At 33.5% G+C, this 17,695-nt stretch overlaps 1 long non-coding RNA gene across 3 annotated transcripts; it reads right to left on the minus strand.

Annotated features, from left to right (window-relative positions):
* Positions 1–2,305: 2,305 nt before the first annotated feature.
* On the minus strand, positions 2,306–11,398 carry LOC118448063 (uncharacterized). 3 transcript variants are annotated; one of them, XR_004840079.2, is made up of 5 exons: positions 10,918–11,398; positions 10,560–10,679; positions 9,639–10,207; positions 3,707–3,912; positions 2,306–3,127 (listed from the first exon to the last, which is right to left on the minus strand). It is a non-coding gene; the product is annotated as an uncharacterized LOC118448063 (long non-coding RNA). The 3 variants fall into 3 exon arrangements; XR_004840077.2 differs by lacking the exon at positions 9,639–10,207; XR_014983269.1 differs by having other exon boundaries at positions 9,639–10,679.
* Between the last annotated feature and the right edge of the window lie 6,297 nt (positions 11,399–17,695).

A 17,695-nucleotide genomic window follows, 5' to 3' on the forward strand; every position in this document is an offset into this window, starting at 1 on the left:
GTGAAAAAGGATGAAACGTTAGAGAAGAAGGACGATCGAAAAGCATGTTTCGAAAGGCTTGTATATCGCGCATACGTACACGCACACGCACACGCACACGCACACGACACGCACCGGGCACCGTCGTAAATGGTTTTGCAAAATAAGTCAAGAAAGTCGAGAAATAAGTCGGCGTGTCGGGGCCATGTCTCGGTCTGCCGGTGAGGAATGTCGTTCGACCGCGCTCGCTTGCGGTACTTGATAAATGATCACACCCATGGAATATTAAGACTCTCTCGCGTCGTTGGACAACAACTATACTACTACGACAACAACAACAACAACAATAATAATAATAACAACAACAACAACAACGACGACGACGACGACGACGACGACGACGACGACGACGACGAACATGACAAACACAATGAATGTTATTTTTCCTTTTCTTCTTCTTTTTTTTTTTCCTTTTCTTTTCTCTTTTAATTTTTTTTTTACTTTACTCAGTACCAGCATGTAAAACAGAATGACATATATCTATTTAAAATTATTTTCCCATTCCTGTCATTCGTTTCGATTAATTTCCAAACGATTATTAATTTTTTTTTTTCAATCTTTTGACGCTTAAAATAAAACGACACGATCCGAATGAAATTATTTATACGATTGGAAAATCTTAATGTTATTACGTTAGATCAAATCTAAATTTATAATATCTTTCATTTGTTCCTATCTATTATTCGAACACGAAAACTTATGTAAATACGAAAGCGAACATTCTTACGAATTATATTATCACCATCCCCTGGATGCAATCCTTCTTCCCTAGCCCTACTGTCCCTTCCGTTTCACCTTACGAAATCTTAAAATCACAAAATCATCGTCCCGAAATCTATATCGTTTCGTTTCGAATCAATCGAATAAACTTTAACCCTTCGATTCAAACGAGTGTCAACATTTCATCTACGTATTATTTTATCTGAAATCATTCGATACGATTAATTTCATATTTTCAATTAATATCGAAGGACACATCGTCTACGAATTATCAAAATCCATCATTAAAATCTTATCATTATCTCGAAAGATATAAACGTATCAAAGTATTATATATACATTTGATTAATCATGAATTTTTTTCTTCAATAATCAACTACGATGAATTTTCATTGAATATACATTAATAGAAAATCTCGATCATATCTATTTTAATACTATGATCATATTTAGATATTTACAATGTAGATTGTAATCTTTATTAATAAAAATAAATAAACATAAGATAAACTTAAGAATTTTATAAGTTTTAGATTGATTAAAGATATCAATTTCTGGATCACATTTTACGTGCTTTACCAGAACTTTTACGGAAGAACATTGTTCTTTTTCTCACTCTCTCTCTCTCTCTTTCTCTTTCTTTCGAAGAAAAAGAAGAAGAAGAAAAAGAAAAGAGAAGAAAATAGATATACATATAGAAGAGAGAGAGAGAGAGAGAGAAAGAGAGACCGGTCTCTTCTGTTGGCTCGTCCAAGCGGACAGGAATCACCGATCGCTCGAAGCGTCGTCTCCTTGGCTCCGGTCAGTGCCTGCTTGCTTGCTTGCTTGCTTGCTTTGCTTGCTTGCTTGCTTTCTTGCTTTCTTGCTTGCTTGCTTGCTTGCTTGCTTGCTTACTTGCTTGGCTATACCTCGTTTCTCTTCTCTTCTTTTCTCTTCTCTTCTCTTCTCTCTTAGTACCACGACTTCCACTTCGACTTACTACGGCCAACTTTTCTTCACCTTGCAGGCGAATGACCGTTACGTTTTTTCGTTCCAAGGTTGAACGTATCCTTTCGTTCGGAGCCTCTCCCTTCGTTTTCTACTACTTGCTCTCTCTTCTCTCTCTCTCTCTTTCTCTCTTTCTCTCTTTATATCTCTGTCTTCGTCTTCGTCTTCGTCTTCGTCTTCGTCTCCGTCTCCGTCTTGAATTAAATTTTACATTCGTTTTCTATCAGACGTATTCTTCTTTTTTATTTTATTTTATTTTATTTTATTTTATTTTATTTTATTTTATTTTATTTTATTTTATTTTATTCTATTTTATTTTATATACTGATCAATCATGAACTTTAACTTTTCTCTTTGAACATGTAAAATAATGTAAAATATATTTAGGAATTATTTTCCCCAAGATTTTTCACATATTTCCCTTCAGTTTCTCAATTTGAACATATAAAACAAAAAAAATATATATATATGTATATATGTATTTATGTATGTATGTATCTAATAAAAGAAACAATCAATTCTATATAAATGTTAATGATCATACAGATCTGTCCATGTTTTCTCTTTCACTTTCGATAATAAGTAAAAGTAGAAGAAAAATAAGTAAGAAAGTAAGTAAGTAAGAAAGAAAAAAAAAAGAAAGAAAGAAAGAAAGAAAGAAAGAAAAGAACGAAAGAAAGAAAGAAGATGACGTGCATTATCGTAAAACTTTTCAAATTCATGTTAATAAATTCTGACAGTTATTGTTTCAAGTAGGACGTTCTCGTGTTTCCCTCACGGTCTTCTAAAGTGTCCAATGCCGGTCGGTCAGGTGTGTTAGCCATCGTGGTGTTTGTTAAGCTAAACTCCAACTAGAAAGAAACTCGATCATAATCATAACTTCCTCAGACAGTTTTCTTAAGAAGCAAAGTTTCTGCCTGTTATATCTGTATTATAACTATCTTAATGGGAAAATGGGATTGGGGATAGGTGGGTGGGAATAAATGGGTGAATTGAATGTAAGGGCTTCGGTTAGAGTTTTGGATTTTTAATATATCGAAGTTCTCTCTCTCTCTCTCTCATTTATTTTTTTTTTTCCATTCTTTCTTTTTTATCTCTTGTGTTAGATGGCCCGAGTCCAAAATAGCATCTCGCAAAAATAGGTGGATATTCTGGATGTCGGCCAAATTTATTCCCTCCCAGATATTAAAGGTACTCTACTTCTGTAGAAGTGCAAATTAAATAGGTATTTATAACTTTTCCTTTCGTAATAATAACCTTCGCACAAAAAAAAAAAAATACGGCCGGATCTTCGCTTATTTCTTGTCTCGAGGTCGACCAAAATGCATCTCATCGTCAATGTACGATTATCCAATACATTTTGACGTGTGTTGTGTTGTGTCTGTATGGAAAAAAAAAAAGAAAAAGTAAGAAAAGAAAAACAAAGGGGGAAAGGAATGGAAAGATATGAAAGATAGGGCGGAGAGGGGGGTGGGAGGGGACAAAGAGGAAGAAACTAATAAGATTGTGCTTAAAAATCTGTTTTTTATTTCTCTCTCTCTTTTTTTTTTTTTTTTTTTTTTTTTTTTTTTTTTTTTTCTTATATATATTAGTCCTCCCCAAGAATGTTTGTTCGATGTCAAAAAAAAAAAAAAAGAAAAAGAAAAAAATTACTACTTAAAAATAAATGGAGAAAGGAAAAAGAAAAAGAAAGAAAATAAAGATTGACCATAACAATTAATTATCCTCGAGTAATAATAAATAATAACAACGCAATGGATAATTTCCTTACGTTAAATTTTAACGAACGTACGTCGTTTTCACTTTTAAAATAATAAACCACGAGAAGTCCAAGGAAAGAAGGAAAAATAAGGGGGGTGAAGGGAGGGTAGGGGCGGGCAGGGGACCTTCGAAAGCAACGGTAGTCTTTGAAAGGATAACACAAGTCTTAGAGAGAGTTTATCCAGCTAAACATCTATACCTCGTAACGGCCTCAACTTCTTCCTTTTCTCTCTCTCTCTCTCTCTCTCTCTCTCGCTCTTTTTCTTCTTCTTCTTCTTCTTCCTTCGTCCTTCCTCCACCCTTCGTTTCTCTTCGTGTGCCCATAGCCGACGTTTCCTGACCGATTCTCCATCGACGTCACGCGAGTATACCCATGCCCTCGAGGCCCCCGAGAACCCGTCGAACCTACACGCGAGAACTTCTATATGTATTTATTTTTGTCTTTTTTTGTCTTTTTCTTTTTTTTTCGCTTTTTTCTTTTCTTTCTATACTCCTTTTATTTTATCTCTTTTCTTCCTGAAAAGTCTCTTTCCAGAAAATTGCCGAGTCTAGTCACGGGTCTAACGTTTTACTCGTTTTGGCACCGTCTAAGCGCGACGACAACGACAACGACAACGACGATGACGATGACGATGACGATGACGGCGATGATGACGACAATGACGACGATGATGATGATGACGACGATGACGACGAAGACGACAAATTATAAATCGACACTCATTAGGATTATCTTATCGTTTTTATATTAAAATCGATAATGATTCTGTTAGTTCTAACATTTGAAAGAAAATTTATTTCTAATTTATTTATATTTATATATATATATTTTTTTTTTTTTGAAGATGATACTTTATATTGGGATTCATAGTTGTAATATTTTAACGATTGAATATATTAATAATAAAATGTAATCTTGTACTTGTATTAAAATGAAATTTGACGAGGTAAACGTGACAGATTTCGAACGAGCATTATTTCAACAGTAATATTTAACATTCCTATAAAGAAAATTCTTGAAATATTTTGCAAAATAGAGAAAGAGAATGAGAAAGAGAACGAGAATTTCTATCGTAATATTCTCAAGTATAAATTAATTATGATTAAATTAATTATGACATATTCGTATTTATTGTATATAATTTTAAAGAAAAAAAAATATATATATACTTTGATACCCATTTATGTTTGTGTACGTGTGTATATATGTATGTATATATGTATGTATGTATGTATATATATATTAAACGCGTCTTCTTCGAAGTTTCGTGCTTAAAATTTTCCAAAATGGTCGACATTTGCGACCGACTTTTGACATTAATTTGTTGTAATGTCTTTGCGAGCAAACTCTCTTTCTCTCTTTTGGTTACACCGTATATATACATATATATGTATATATACACGTATGTATTTATGTATGTATGTATGTATGTATTTCCCTCGGACACGTTCGCGTTCAATCAGCTAATTGAAAAACGATATATGTAGAGTTAGGCGAAACGCGCGAAAGGATCATTAGCAAATGCGTTCCGGGATTGAATTTTTCATGTATCGTTCGAGAGTATCTCTCTGTCTCTTTCTCTCTCTCTCTCTCTCTCTCTCTCTCTCTCTCTCTCTCTTACTAACTCTTTCTGTCTCTTTTTCTACGTATCGTTATTATTTAATGCCTTCACACGTTTTTTTTGTTTTGCTTTTTTTATTTCATTCTTTCTTTTTCCTTGTTGTTTTCTTTTTTTTCTCTTTTTTTCCACTTACATCGACGATCCGATAACGCTGTTATCATTTTTCATCATTTCGTTATCATTCTTCTTCCTTGTTTTTCTTTTTTTTTTTATTTTTCATTTTTATTTTGCTTGTTTTTTTCTCTTTTTCGTTTCATCTTTTTTTCCTCTTTTTCCATTTGACTAATTAAACTGCCGAACGAACGAACAAACGAACGGATGCTAGATCTTTCATTATCTTCACGATTTTTCTTTTTTTTTTCTTTTCTTCTTTCATTTTTCTTCTTTGCTTCGTTCTTTTTTTTTTAATCCTTTATTTCTTCTATATTTACTTAACTTTCTTTAAAAGTAACGTTTGGCGTTTTCTCTTTTCTTTTTTCTTCGTTTTTTCCAAACCACATGGAGAGTAGATAGACCGCTACGATGACAATAACAACGGTGGAAAAGAAAAAGATTGGAAAAAAAAAATGCATTCTAATTAACGATAATTAAAGCATCTCTCTCTCTCTCTCTCTTTTTCTTTTTCTCTCTCTTTCTCTCTACGTTTATCTTTGTTTCCATCGACCATTTTCTCGCATATCTATACTACCCCCCTTTCTTTCTCTTTCTCTCTCACTCTCTCTTTCTCTCTCACTCTCTCTTTCTCTCTCTCACTCTCTTTCATTCTATCTCCTCTGTCGTTCCTTGTCAACGAACATGGAAACGACCGAAGGGAACCCCCGTCGTCGAAGATCGTTGGAACGTAAAGTTTTATCCCATGTAATGTGATCGATAAAACCGCGAGAAGAAGCTAAAGAAAATAAGGGAAAGAAGGATCGTAGTACAACACACATTACTCGACGAGGTTCCTACACATCGGGTAAGGTCAATGACCTCACGGTCTCACCTATAAAATCCCATCTGCTATATATATATATATATATGCGTGTATATGCATATATATAAACGTAACGTTAACGATAGTCAACATTTTAATTTCATTAATGATTGAAAATTTGAGGGAAGAAAAGAAAAAATTAAAAAAAAAATGGAAGAAATAAAAAAAGAAAAAAAGGAACGAACAATTGAAGAATTTAACAACGTGTATACGGAATTACGAGTTCAAGCAATTTACGTAGTTTTCTTTACGTATGAGACAACAACAACAAAAAAATACTAGTCGAGTGATTAATTCAGTCAAACTTTAGGACAATCGTTGACTCGCTTTTTTTGTCTTAGGTATTCTCGTTGGACTATGTAAATTGACGAATTTCTTTCTCTCTCTCTCTTTATTTCTTTTTTATTTATTTATTCTTTTTTCTTCTTTCTTTCTTTTTTTCTCTCTTTTCGTATACGCGCGAAAATTTTGAAAATTTTTTTATTAAGATACTAAAAATCCATCGACAATACTATTATTGCATCGATGATTTTAATTAATTTCTTGTATTTGTCAGAAATCATCGACTCTTTTTTCTTTCTTTCTTTCTTTCTTTTCTTTTTTTTTTTTTTGTTCTTTTATTCGTATTACTCGTGCATTAATTAATTACACTGTAGTTCTTCTTTTCCTCTCTCTCTCTATCTCTTTGCAACCAATTATTACAATTAATTTCTTACTTCTCTCTTAATAATACGAATTATAAATGATTAATTGAATCGTTAATTCGAATGAAATATCCAATGAAAAGCATACAAATATTTCTATGTATTTCTATGTATTTATGTATGTATATAGGTGTATATATATATATATATATATATATATATATATATATATATATTTATATGTATATAAAATTTTGCAGGAAACAATAAGTTTCGTTTTATAATCCTGTTTAGATATAACATTAGAATCTTTCATTCATCATTCTGATCTAAAGCGTAAGTTACGATGAATCATCTTTTCAACGACAACTATGACGACGACGACTACAACTATCACAATGACGACTACAACGACGACTACGACGACGACGACGTTGATGATCTTCTTGAACGTAAGGTTACAAATTTATTCGCGGTAATACGTGCGAACGAGCCTTCTAGTATATATATCGCATGCATTATTAATTGTAACGACGTGCTCGCGGGTCCGCGATAGCACACGACACTTCGTGAGTACTAGGACGCATATATGTGTACACGAACTTGTTCGCTCGTTTATCGCGAGACTTGATAAAAGCTCTACGGTTTTACGAGCCACGCGAGAAACCTCTCTCTCTCTCTCTCTCTCTCTTTTTTTATATATATATATCACTTATTTTCTTTCTCTTTCTCTTTTTTATATAAAGCAATCCTTTTAATTTATTTTTTCTTCTTATTTTATTGTTTCCATCTCTCTCTCTCTCTCTTTCTCTATCTTCTCCCCCTCTGTCTCTCTCTCTCTCTCTCTCTCTATCTTTCTCCTCCTCTTCTTTATTTTTTTATTCTAAAATTATACATCCCATATCATTAATTTTATCTATTTAATAATATAATAAATCGTAAGCTATTTAATATTATAATCTATCCTTCCTTTTTTAAAAAAAAAACTAATCTAAAATAATTCCTCTCTCTCTCTCTCTCTCTCACTCTCTCTTGAGTATTCGTGATAAACCGTCGTAAAACTCGTAAAACCATTGGAGGACTCGAAAAACGTAGAGAATCGGGGTGCACTTGAAGAGAGATGGCGGAGACAAGAGGGTGTTGTGCGGTTAGCAGGGAACGGGGAACGGGGAAGGGGGTGATGAAGGCAGGGGTAGTAGTAGTAGTAGTAGTAGTAGTAGTAGTATCGTACAACCACGGGTAGTACCCGTACCGTCGGGAAATAAACGTCCACTTCGTTACGATGGCGATAATCGCGATGACTTTATTTGGCCAAGCGCTTAAACCCAAGTGTTACGAGAAAACTTATACGCAGAAGAAATCGGTTTAGATAAAAGTACGAAGTCACACGAACGACGTTTTCTTTTTTTTTTTTTTTTTTTATAGTTGTTGCCTGTGTCGTTTCTGTTAACGGATAATACAAGATGTGGTAATTTCGATGCCTCCCTCTTTATCCTTACCCCTATCTCTCTCTCTCTCTCTCTCTCTATATATATATATATATATATTTCTTTTTTCCTCACTCACACGTTCGACGAGAAGAAATAGAAGAATAATTTGCGGACAAATAGAGGAGGATTTTTTTGTTTTTTCTTTTTTCTTTGCATTTTTCCTTTTAATTTTTATTTTCTTCCTTTCTTTTTTTCCCCTTTTTTTTGGTTTTCTTTTTTTTTTTCGACTAAAGTGGCCTTCGGATTGGGATAGCTCGAAAGTACGAAAGCGACATCGGTGAATGCACAAACTGAAAGTATTCAGAGTGATATCCGCGTCGAGTGCAAGGGACGCGATGATGAGCAGGAGGGTTAAAAAAAAAAGAGAGAGAGAGAGAGAAAAGGGTGGTTTTGTCGGGGGTGTATTGGCCGAGGGTAGCTTTTTCATACGCCACGACGGAAAGAGAGAGAGAGAGAGAGAGAAAAGGGTTGCATAGACAGACAATGGCCCTCCATCTAAATTGTAAATCGTACATTGTAAAATTGTAAATGCTTGCTATTTCCTAGCTAGTCGATATTTCAACAAATATTCCTATATACATATATATATATATATATATATATGTCGTTATTATTCAATAACAATGTATAAAGTTAAAAATAGTTAAAATTGAAAATGTTGAACAGACAAAACTAAAGAAAGAGAGAGAGATAGAGAGAGAGATAGAGATAGAAGAGAATAGCGAAAGGTCGCCAAGCGAATTTGCATTTTGATAAGAAATCTCTTGGAAACTTTCCTCCCACACCTTTCGTTTCTTCCACTTCTCGCGTTCCACGTCACTTATCCGTTAGCATCTCTAGCTCGTTGGCGTTGAAAAGATATGGATGAGAGTCCAACGAAGGTCGTCTTTTTAACCGACTTCTCTGCTCTATCATTTTCTCTTCCCTTCCCACTTTCTCTTATTTTTACCTCATTACGTTGAATTAGCTTATTGAACCTCTTTCTCTCTCTCTCGGTTTCTATATATATATATATATATATATATATATATATATATATATATATATATATATATATATATATATAGAGAAGAGAACTAGAAGATTTATACATATATATATATATATATATATATCTTCTTATTTTGTGACTTGAAGTTATATCAATTAAAAACTAAACTTGAACGGTAAGAAAAATTTGATGGAAAAAAAAAAGAAGAAGAAAAATAATCTCGTCCTTCACGAATGTCCTCACTTTGAAAGTGGCGATAATTTTTTTTTGCTTTTTTTTTTCGTTCTCTTTGAAATTTTCATCAGACATTAATCTGATACGTATTATTATTATCGTATAACGCTATTATCGTTTTTAATATATGACATTAAATCGTCGTTCTTGATATTTAATATTAAAATTATTTACCAATATCAATTATCGAAATTTTGTATATGAGCTTGCGATGTTAAACACGTATCTTCGCTCTTCTGACGTTTTCTCATTTCCTTCTTCTTCTTCTTCTTCTTCTTCTCTCTCACTCACTCACTCTCACATACACACACACACAAATGTATATAACCAAAGTTTTATTAACCATCTCCGTCGAGCGTGACTTCCAATTTCGGTGGAAATCGCCCGAAGCTATGTCCTTTAATTATCGTGTACATTCCCTTCACTCCTCCCCCATCTCCCCTTCTCCCTCCCACATTCTCCGTTCTCTATGCTCTTCCCCATTCCATGATTTTAAAGGACTTCGCGTTTACTCGGTTATATAGTCTTCGATAATGATCGATCGTCGGTTGATCGATCATTATCTTTGACATTACGAATAGTCCATTCCCTGTTCTCTCGATGACGTTGTTAAACTCTATCAACGATTACAAATGAATTATGCATATAAGATGTCTGTAAGTATTTAACGATTTATAAGTAATATTTCTCGTAATACGAAAATAATCTGATCGATGATAGAAACTAGTGGCTGTTGTTCAAATCTGAAAGTTTTTAAATGAATGATGAGAAAAAAAGAGAAAGAAAGAGAGGGAGAGAGAGAGAAAGAAAGAGAAAGAGAGAAAGAGATAAATAGTACGACAATGATTTCCATTTAATTGTTATTTAAAACGATATTAGATAATTTTTTTCTTTGATCTTATAAGGAAATGGTACTTTTATATATGTATGTATATATGTATGTACGTATGGGTGTATATAGAAGATTTTCAGAGAAACAGAATTGGATTTCTTTTTTATAAACACGTACATATATACGCATACGGCGCATACACATATACACATACACAGAGAGACACGTAGATACACGTATACTCAAGCTTATGTAAAACGTACGTCGAACAAATTTGTTTCACCCTTCGACGAGTGGCAGACAGTCGATACGCGAATCAAAGGGTTGCAGTAACGTAGAAACATCAGGTTTGGTTGACCCTTCTCTTTCCCCTTTTAGCAAACCTTCACAAAGTTAGATAGAGAAGAAAGATATACGGAATGAAACTAATAAAAAGAAAGAAAGAAAGAAAGAAAGACAGACAGAGAGAGAGAGGGAGAGAAAGAGAGAAAGAGAGAGAGAGAGAGAGAGAGAGAAAATAAAAGCACGAAAAAGTATGACGAGTCAGTCCTCTTTTTTTTTTTTTTTTTTTACTATCTTCTCATTTTTCGAAGCCAAATGGTTGCTTGCTTGCTTACTTACTGTGTTTCGTTCCGCACGCGTGATTTTCAACGCAATCGATCCGCCAAAAAAAAAAAAAACTCCAAGTATCCTGTTAAAAATGTACACGTATATTGGTACTACGTATCGAAGTTGATATCTTTTTACATACACACACATATACATATAACATCCATGATAATTAATAGTATTACTTGTCTTTTTTTCTGAAACAATGGAAAAGAAAAAGTAAATAGAAAATTGTTTTTAAGACGATACAAAAGTGATATCAAAATATTATCGATTTATTCTTATCGAATTATAACTCTTATATATCTATACGTATATATATATGTGTGTGTGTGTGTGTGTGTGTGTGTGTGTGTATGTGTGTGTGTGTGTATATATATATATGTTAATAAAATAATACTAATAACGAAACTTATATTAATGTACGATATTAAATGATAATTCTAAAACGTTCTAAAAATTTCTAAAAGAAACGAATCTTGTACATCTTGTCTCTTCGATCGCTCATAGAAGACTGAAATTGGTATTTCAAGTACGAATACGTATTGATAAACAAACTCCAAAGTCCTTGGCTGAATTCTTAGAACTGTTTATATTCTCGGAACAGTTCACCTTCGTTAATATGTATTTAATAACAATGACACATATGACATTGCGTCTATATTAATTTGTCCTATATAAATACATATAAGCATATAAAAGAGAAATTATTCATTTAATAAATAGAGAAGTTAATAATTTTCATATAAAAATGATATAAAATTTGGAGGACTTTTTCTCTCTCTCTCTCTCTCTCTTTTTATTTCGCAGTTTCTCATACGTTTGTCACTTTGAAAAATGGCATTATTCTATATAACTATATATAGATATACCCATTCGCTTACTCATACACATACTATATATATATAGACATATGTATATATGTATCAAGAAGAGAAGTTAATAATTTTGATATCACAATGATATAAAATTGGAGGACTCTCCCTGTATGCGGTTTCCCGCTCGTCCGTCACTCTGAAAAATGACGTCCCTTTTGATTTTCTTTCTTTCTTTTTGTATCCGGAGGGCAATGAAAAAAGAGACAGAGACAGAAAGAAAGATAGAGAGATAGAGAGCGAGAGAGAGGGAGAAAGAGAGAGGAAAGAGGAGAATATGGAAACAATGGATGGATACCAACGAGGGTGGACCAAGAGTGAGTGAGTGAGTGAGTGAGTGAGCGTATGTGTGTGTGTGTGTTTGTGTGTGTGTGTGTATGAGTAAGAGAGAAAGAACACCGCTTTTTATATCGAGTCACTCACCCTTTCTCGTAACTATGCGTGCTTCTCCCCTTCCGTATTCCTTTCTCTCTCTGTCTCTCCCTCTCTCTTTCTCTTTCTCTTTCTACCCTTCACCCACGTGGCTTATTTTCGACAAGGAAAACCCTTCCTTCGATACTTGCCTAGTCACGCCTGCTGACTTCGCAAAGTGTACGAACACTCGGCTCTTTAAAAAACACTCTCGAACAATCCCATTCGTAATCCCTGCTTTTAATCATCGAACTCGTTCATCTCTCCGACAAATGTCGTTCTATCTTAAAAGAGTCAACATTTCGAATGAACGAAAAAAAAAAAAAGGAAAAGAAAAGAAAAAATTATACTTTTTCTTTTTTCTCCCTTTGTGTTTTTGAGCAATTTTCGTGAACAATTTTTTTTTTCTTTCTTTTTTTCCTTGTCTTTTTGTTTTCGTCGAATTCGATAGAAAAAAAAAATGATTAACAATGCTCGAAGGTATATATATATATATTTTTTTTTCTTTCTATGAATCGAGAAATTTCATTTTACGATGCAACCCTTCCTTCCGATTTAATATCTCGAAAGGAAGCTTCGGAATGAACTTTACTGCCCGTAAGAAACGTTTCCTATTACTGCGGCCCAAGAAACAACGCTTATCCTTCGGGAGTAACAAGTAAGAAGAAATAGAGAGAGAAAAAGAGAGAGAGAGAGAGAGAGAGAAAAAGAGAAAGAAAAAAATAAAAGTAGAAAGACAGAGAGAGAGAGAGAGAGAGAGAGAAAAAGAGAGAAAATGTTAATATAGGGAGAACGCAGACACCACTAATTTCATCTTGATCATTTATTTTTTTTCTTCTGTCCATCTCTCTCTCTCTCTCTTTTTCTCTTTCTTCATTTTTTTTTGTAGTATATGCTTCGTTTTTTAATGGAGAAGCAGAGTTTGATTTTCCACGTGAACGGAGCATCTCTTAAATATTCAATCGTCTCCTCCTCCTCTCTCTCTCTCTCTGTGTCTCTGTGTCTCTCTTTGTGTCTCTCTCTCTCTCTCTCTCTCTTTCCTCTTATACTTCATCATCCTTATTTTTTATTCGTTTATTTGTTCCTGTTCTCCGTTCTTTCCCTTTTCTTTCCTTTTTCTTTTTTTATTTTATTTTATTTTATTTTATTTTATTTTATTCTATTCTATTACTTATCTCTCTGTTCATAGAAGATCGATCTAGTGTCTTTGATTTATCTCAAAAAGAATGAAGAAAAAAGATAAAAAAAAAAAAAGGAGAGAGAAATAAAATAAATTTCTTCTTCGATATTCTCGAAAGCATTTATCGATGATAGGAAAGATGAAAGATAAGAGATACGAAGGATATTCTTGTTTAATCGCAAAAGAGGCCGTGATCTAAGAAAAAGAAAAATAAATGAATGAATAAATAAAATAAAAATAAAAAAAGGAAAAAGAAAAAGAGAAATAAAAAAAGAAAAATAAAAGAAATAAAAAGAAGAAAAACAAAGCGAAAACTAGTGAAATATGGAACAAAGGCAAATTTGCTGCTGCTTAAGCACGTCCTACCAATCCTCTATCTTTCTCTCTCTCTCTCTCCATCTATCTATCTATCTATCTATCTATCTATCTATCTTAATCTTAATCTTTATCTTTATCTTTATTTATCTCCGTTTCTGTCTGCCTCTCTTCCCTTTCCTTGATTCTTTATCCCGGTCTTCATAAATCTTTCATCGAATCGAGCCACCGGCATCCGAAATTAGCGGCGGCTACGTTCCGTTGGTGTTTTAACTGCAATTTACATGCAAAAAGTACCGCCAAGAACCGACGAGAACATTGAGGAGTCTCTCTTCAACGAGAAGAGATTCCCTAATGGCGAGAACGAGTCACGATATCGCGTTTTGACCGAAACAAGAAACAAGGGCCGATACTTTTACTTTCCTTTTTTTCTTTTTTTCCCTCCCTTTTTCTTTTCATTTTCATTTTCATTTTTTTCTTGGAACGTTGTTTTCCTACTACTTCTTCGTCTTCTTCTTCTTCTTATTTTTTTTTCCTTCTTTCTTTCTTTTTCATTTTTTTTTATGTTTCGTACTTCGTTAAGGATTATGAGAGAAAAAGAGAGAGAGAGAGAGAGGGAGAAGAAAATTACTTGTCGTTGAAAAGAATACAATTAAAATGAATTCACGTGTGTACGAAATATACGAAACGGACAGTTAATTTTGAAGATCATTTAAAATTTTTAACATACACACATACACACACACACAATATGTGCGTATGTGCGTGTACGTGCGCGTGTTTGTAATATACGAAGGATCAATTTAAAAGGTATAGTTTAAAATCTTACAATGTTGGTTAGCAAATGAATACCTACTAATTAGAATTCCCTTTTAAACATGATGTGCTTCGACCATCTAATTCCCACCTGTCAGCTGCATCTCGCTACTCTATGTTAACGTCCATCTACTCTGGTAATAGTAGTAGTAAAGTACTTACGTTAGAAAAGTTATCATCTTCGTACTGACAGCTTTCTCATCTTGTATCAATTTCGACGAGTTTCATACAACCTATATATATATATATATATATATATATATATATGTATACAGATTATTATTAATAATAATTAGTTCCTGACATTATATTCGACTTGTAGTTTTTCTTTCTTCTTCTTCTTTTTTTTTTTTTTTTTTTTTTTTTTTTAACATTAAATCAAACGTTTAAATGTGCATCACAAAATACGACAAAAAATTTCTTTGGATTATGCGAGAAATTTGTTGACGAGGGATCGTTGAAAAAAGACAGACAGAAAGAAAGAAAGTAAGAAATAAACAAACAAAGAAAAAATGAAAAAAAGAAGAAGAAGAAGAGAAGAAAAATAACAATACGAAGATCACAGTTGCGGTTAAGAGAAGGATGCAACTAACGTGTACATATGTATTAATGTATATATATATATATGTATGTAAGACACCAGCTGGGAACCGATATCCGAAGAAAGGAGAAAAAGAGAGAAAGAGAGAGAGAGAGAGAGAGAGAGAAAGAGAGAGATAAGAAAACAGACAGATACAACAACGAAAGGTGGCAGAAACGACGATGGGATATAGTGTATCTCGTATCTTCGACTATCTTTTGCGAGAGTGTCCTTGCTAAAAGAAACAAGAAAGAGAGAGAAAGATGAAAGAACGTGTATAAGAGTAAAAGAATGAGAGGAAGTGAGACAGACAGACAGACACACATACACACACAGAGAGAGAGAGAGAGGGAGAGAGAGAGAGAATGGATCAATAGGGGGTAGTTTCGAAGTTAAAGCGCATGCGAGTTCGTTGGCCAATGGTAGCACGAGGGTAACTCTCGCCCTGTCGAAACTACCCTCGTCGCGACGAGTCAGATGGGTGGGTGGAAAGAAACGACGCCCAGGGCCGTCGTTGCAGGGGCCCTTCGTTCATGTGTATACTCCGAAAAAGGGATTATGTATCTCTCTCTCTCTCTCTCTCTCTCTCTCTCTCTCTCTCTCACTCATTCACTCACTCACTCACTCACTCTTTCTATTGATGCATACTGCTGCTGGCTAATGTGTTGTACACGAGTGATTTCGATTTTTAAAGGAGGGACAAATTCAATCGACAGAGATAGAATATAATGAAAGTGACAAATAGAAAGAGAAAGCAATATCGTGGAAATATGAAAGAAGAAATATAAAAAAAAAAGAGAGAGAGAGAGATAGAAATAAAGAGAGAGAGAATGAATTGAAACGAAATTGTCACCATTTACTTTTTACACATTGTCCTACCTTGATTTTTGTATTCCTAGTATGTACATACATCCATTTATATATGTATATATATATATGTATTGTACATAGAACGATGTGCGACTGTTTACCAGTGAATTTTACCATCCTATGAACGTCCGTGCCTCACGGAGAATGTTTCGTAAGGGCATCACGTTTCGGTGCAGCACAGGGCATGCAGATATTTCTCTATCCTCCTTCCACTATTTCCCTTATACTCCTTCTTCTTCTTCTTCTTCTTCTTCTTCTTCTTCTTCTTGTTCTTCTTCACCTTCTTCTTTACTCTTAAACCAATGGCTTTTGTTATTCGAGTTCGTGCAAACGATACCGTGTCGTCTATTCCCCATTCGAAGTTTCAAGATTTTGCTTTTGTTCATTCGCTATGACACTTTAAGGATGTCGCAAGGTAAAAAAAATTATTCAATGTATTTTCTTTTATATATATATATAAAATTTGAAAAAAAAAAATATATATATATATAGATAGTCAAGAAGAATGATAGACTGTCTCTATTAAGTGCTTTACTTTAAAACGTAATGTAATTAATTTATATCGTAATTATCTCTTGACGTCATCCTTTATTTTATCACTTTCTATTTTATAGAACGAACCAAAAAGGAAAAAGAAATTTTTTTATCTAGGTCGTGAAAGGGCTAGATGTATATATAGTGATATAAGAAAATTTTCGTTAGTACGTCAAGCCTTTACGAAATTATCCTTTTTTCTGTTCTTTTCTTTTTTGTTTTTTTTTTTTGTTTTTCTTTTTTTTTTCCTTTTTTTAACACCGAAAACGCTCTAATTTAAATGATATTTTCCAGGGATATATATATATATATATATAGTAGAGACCAATAAGAAACATTGATTAATGTGTAAACAACTCTAAATCCCGTTCGATACTATCGCGTTTTATTTATCTGATATATTATGAAATTTAATTCTCGAGGATGAGTGAACAGAATAAAAAGAGAAATAAAGCGCCAAAGATTGTGTGTGAGAGAGAGAGAGAGAGAGAGAGAGAGAGAGAAAGAGTAAAATAGAAAAAGCAAGTAATTGACAATTTAATTGACAATTTTGTTCATTTTGTTGTTACGTAAAAATGTAATATCTCTCACTAGCATGCAAATTCGTTTTCATACTTTAAAGAGAAAGAGAAAAAGAGAGAGAGAGAGAGAGATAGAGAGAAATATGAAATTATCGAAGATATAAACATCATAAATTTATGTACGCTTGAGGAAAGGAAAACGCTCCCGATAATGATCGGGTTTGGTTAAAGCAAACGTTGATGCATCTTCGTGTAGTAATAATTGAAAATCATTTTGTAAAACATAGTCTCTCTCTCTCTCTCTCTCTTCTTTATATTTCTCAGTAACAAAAAACAGCAACGGCAACGGCAACGGCAGCGACAACAACCTTCGGGAACATCTTTGCCATAAAGTATCGCTATCGATCGATTGGATCTCAAAGCTACCAATTAGTCCACGCTAACTGATAATTACGCGTTGCTACGAAATCAGACGATCGATTCGTGTTCGGATAAGAAAGGTAGAAAAGGATAAAAGAAAGAGACAGAGAGAGAGAGAGAGGAATAAAAAGAGAAACTTTCCATTTTTCTCGATCGATTGTATCGATCGATATCTTCGAGTTATACTCCTTTGTCGTCTTTCTCTCGATAATGTAATCATTGATCTTTAAATGTCTCTCTCACTCTCTCTCTTTCTCTTTCTCTTTCT

This window comes from Vespa mandarinia, chromosome 19 (assembly GCF_050613455.1).
Source record: "Vespa mandarinia isolate Hongniang chromosome 19, ASM5061345v1, whole genome shotgun sequence".
Lineage (NCBI taxonomy): Eukaryota > Metazoa > Arthropoda > Insecta > Hymenoptera > Vespidae > Vespa > Vespa mandarinia.